General features: G+C 43.6%; 2 non-coding genes across 2 annotated transcripts; both read right to left on the reverse strand.

The window, feature by feature from the left end:
* Positions 1-1,619: 1,619 nt before the first annotated feature.
* Positions 1,620-1,752, reverse strand: LOC149855299 (small nucleolar RNA SNORA17). The gene has a single exon (XR_016438617.1). It is a non-coding gene; the product is annotated as a small nucleolar RNA SNORA17 (small nucleolar RNA).
* An 823-nt stretch (positions 1,753-2,575) lies between these two features.
* LOC149855300 (small nucleolar RNA SNORA17) lies at positions 2,576-2,709 on the reverse strand. Its single transcript, XR_016438615.1, has one exon. It is a non-coding gene; the product is annotated as a small nucleolar RNA SNORA17 (small nucleolar RNA).
* Positions 2,710-3,481: the final 772 nt, after the last annotated feature.

Here is a 3,481-nt window from a genome sequence, read left to right on the forward strand (position 1 = left end):
AAACGTTATCAGCATGTGACAGACAACAGGATGCCAAACAGCTATTTCCCCAAAGCCACAGGGGGCAGCAGCAGAGGCCTCAGGAGAGCCCAAGAATAGAATGGTCTCTTCCACTTGTCCTTGTACACAAGGATAAGGCCTTCTCCTGACATGGATAAAACTAGCTTGCGATTAGCTGCCTTTCAAAGGACATTTGCTCCATAGTCTACCATCTCCCTGGAGAAAGCAGGCGTACTTCGAAACAATGTCAAACTACCACTCATCGTATAGGTTTCAGAACAGAGCAGATGCAGGCTCTCCATCTCTGCCCCTTAATGACAAACCATGAAATCCAAGGCTGTAACTCTCTCAAGCCCAGGACACCAGAGAAACACCACTTAAAACATCTAGTCCCCCACCAAAATTGTAGCATTGCAATTTAAATGTAGAATCACCCCTCTCTCCATTTCTGATCGAGTAAAGCATGCCATACGAAAACTCAAAAGCTGTAATAACTGCAGCTTTCAGGTGCTTTATCTTAAAGAAAGGTTCATGATAGCTCTTATGTCTTTGCCCCCATTCTCTCTCCAATCTAAAAAGGTTTTGCAGCCTATGTTTGTATATCCGGTTCTAAAAGTCTATCTAATCCTCATCTAGACAAAGGTTTAGAAGGTGCTCAAGTTGAACACATCTTAAGAAGCAAATTGCTTTGTCTACGCTGCACTGGATTGCTGACATGTTAGCAAGCGAACTGCAACTGCTGCTGCTGGTTTCTAGAATCGTGATTTAGAATTTACCATGTCCAAGCTCACCTGACTTCTAGGATGAAGACTTCTCGGCCCATACTGTATTCACATTTTTCTAAACCAACAAACAAAAGAGACAGTGCATAACAATTACAACCATTCTAAAAGCTTGTCACTGGAAGGAATTAAAAGCAAGAGAGATGGAAACAAACTGCAAAGTTTGGACCTAGAATTTTTCACATTCCAGGAAAGCAGTGTTTGGGCTGAGGCCCACATTTGCATGCAGAAGGGCATACGTGTATGTATGGTGGGGAGAACATTTATTTCCATTACAGGATAAGCATAAGGACAGCTATAGCTGACTGCCAGGTATATCGCAGTACACACAATCAATGCATAACACAAAGCTTAATTTTCATACTTTTCCTTATACAAATAATGTAATCCCAACCCCTCCTCCCACATGCAAATAATGTTCAAAGCAATGACATAAAAAAGGACCTTCTCTTCCCCTTTACGCTACTGTAGAAATCACTAGCCTCAGGGAAGACCAGATGAACTATACAGTACTCATCACTTCCAGCCTGAAAAATCAAATTCAGTCCCATTTGTAACCAATGAAGATAGCTATCGGATAGCTGTCCATCTAACACAAAATGATTTGGGGAATGTTAGCGCAACGTTCCAGTGCACAAGCATACAGGTAATGAAAAGCATCACTATAATCTGCACCAAATCAAATAGGTACTAAGTGAATAACCATCTCCTCCACAGGGTGAGATGGAAAAAATGGTCCTGTTTTTCCACAGGTGAAGCCTGCTCTGGCCAGAGTGGGAATCCATAGGTGTGAATCCAGCACTTTTCATCATTTAGTATTAAGAGAAAAAAGAGTTGCATGTCAGGCTGTTAATCATTCTGAGTGCTCGTGGGTTTCAGAACACCGAGCGTAGACGCAACCTCTTTCTTTCGCCACCTAATGACACAGATGTGGCACAACAGCCACATCTGCAACACCTGTAGGGGCATGGAGTTACCAGGGAGCAGGAAGCCTGCGAGAAACTTGGCTCACCTGAGTTTTTGGAGGAAACCTCCCAAGTTTGTAGTGTTCACATTCCTTTCCCTGCAAAACAACAACAAAAGCCGAAAATGAGAAGAGCATTTATAATGCCTATTTAGGTGCACTACAGACGCTGGCTATTTGGGCATCAGCCCACTGCTGACAGCGATTTGGGAGATTAAGTAAAATGACAGCTGTTTCATGTCCTTGTTTTTTCTTAAGTTTGAGTTTTCACTGTGGCAGGAAAAAGCAACACTCTCTGACATCTCAACTTCTCCTCTACCAGCTAGCCCCAGGTTAAACTGGAGTACATTTTATGACAGGTCCCCACTCCCTGCCCCCGAATAGCATAATTAGTAGGGATGTCATTTGGTAGTCTGCCTCTCTTCAACAAATTAGGCAGTGGCAGCAAGGAAGCAATTGAAAAGCAAATCCCATCCTGAAAAGAAGAAAGAACCATCTCATGGGTAAAGCTGTGGCCTGGGAGACTAGATCCCCAAGATCCAATTCCTGCCCATACCAGCAGCTTGTTATACGACTCTGGAGTAAAAGCCGCTTGGCTCTCTTTACACCTTGGTTTCCCACATAAACAGTACAGATTTAGTGGAACAGCTCCTACCACTCCAAAGGATAAACAGACACTGGTCCACAGAGTTTCATCAGTGCTTTCCTACAACAGCACCAGACGTACACTGAGATCAAGGCACATCAGGAATAGGAAATGGGAGGTTTCCAGAACATATATATGCAGTTTTTCCAAGGGCTTCCTAAGAAAGCAGGTTTATTTATAAATGATGTCAGGCTATTAATCATTCTGAGTGCTCACGGGTTTCAGAACACTGAGCGTAGACATAGCCTGTTTCTCTCTGCCACCTGATGACACAAAGATGGCACAGCAGCCACCTTTGCAACGCCTATAGGGGCAGTTACCTATTTAACATGGAAGAGTGCATATGAAAATAAAGACTAAGGGGGCTTAATTTCATCAGCGAAGAGGACACTGCACAAGCTGAGTCAAAACAAGAACAGATCAAGGAGCAACGAGCTCAAGTTGCAGCAAGGAAAGTTTAGGTTGGAGATTAGGAAGCATTTGCTTACGAGAAAGGTAGTAAAACGCTGCAACAGGTTACCCAGGGACGCGGTGGACGAGCCATCCTTGAGGGTTTTCAAAACTCGCCTAGGCAAAGCCTTGGCTGGAATGATCTAGTTCGGGCTGGTCCTGCTTGGAGCAGGGGGTTGGACTAGATATGACCTCCTGAGTTCCCTGCCAACCCTCGTTTTCTGTGATTCTAAAAGAGCTACAACAGCTATAAATAGCCTGAAATGCTAAAGCCTCCACTGAATAACATCTTACACAACTAAATGCTTACAATTCATGCACCGCTGTGCACATAAAGCCCTTGCTCTGCCTTCCTCCCATCAAGGAATCCCTTGGACAGTCTCTGCTGTGTTTACAATTTATAGATTATAGGGTATCTTCTAGGCTGACCTCTGGCACAGCACAAGCCAATTTCAACATCAAACCACTGCATGCTTAGATTATCTGAACACAACCAATTCTTAAGCAGGTGTTTGTGTCCCAAGTGCTAAGCCAAAACGCTTGAAATTTTTACACTGTAAAAAATACAGACATGGTCTCATGGGCTTCTACTGCATGAACAATATTAGGGAAGCGCATCATATTTTTAAGCAACCCCTA

This window comes from Crocodylus siamensis, chromosome 11 (assembly GCF_052110815.1).
Source record: "Crocodylus siamensis isolate JL-2025a chromosome 11, ASM5211081v1, whole genome shotgun sequence".
NCBI lineage: Eukaryota > Metazoa > Chordata > Crocodylia > Crocodylidae > Crocodylus > Crocodylus siamensis.